The sequence below is a fragment of the Photinus pyralis genome, unplaced genomic scaffold (genome assembly GCF_008802855.1).
Source record: "Photinus pyralis isolate 1611_PpyrPB1 unplaced genomic scaffold, Ppyr1.3 Ppyr1.4_LG3b, whole genome shotgun sequence".
Classification (NCBI taxonomy): Eukaryota; Metazoa; Arthropoda; class Insecta; order Coleoptera; family Lampyridae; genus Photinus; species Photinus pyralis.
In genome coordinates this window covers 12,766,399-12,766,884 of record NW_022170510.1, presented here as the reverse complement: position 1 = coordinate 12,766,884, position 486 = coordinate 12,766,399, and positions in this window count along the sequence as shown.

Below are 486 nucleotides of genomic sequence, written 5' to 3'. Positions count from 1 at the left end.
ACATTATGATTTCATCACTAAGTACAGCTACCATAAACCAATATTCAGTACATTGGAAAAACTGGGTATCCTTTTGTTGTGCACAGAAGACAACTCCATTTAACAACAAGGTTAACATGATCATAGAGTTTTTAACAAACATGTTTCATAATAATAGTTCATACACTTCTATTAACACAGCTAGATCGGCTATATCACTCATTACAGGAAACACACTTGGAGAACACGAGAATCTGAAAAGATTTATGAAAGGAATTCATAATCTAAGGCCAAGTAAACCTAAATATAATGACACATGGGACCCAAAGATAGTTCTCGAGCATTTGCAAACACTACATCCCAACGACAGTATCTCCTTAGAAATGTTATCATCAAAGTTAATAACCCTGATATTACCACATAAAGCAGTAACGACACAGTCTTTAAGTAGATGGGTAAAAATAATATTTGAAAAAAGTGGAATAAATTGTAAATATACACCATATA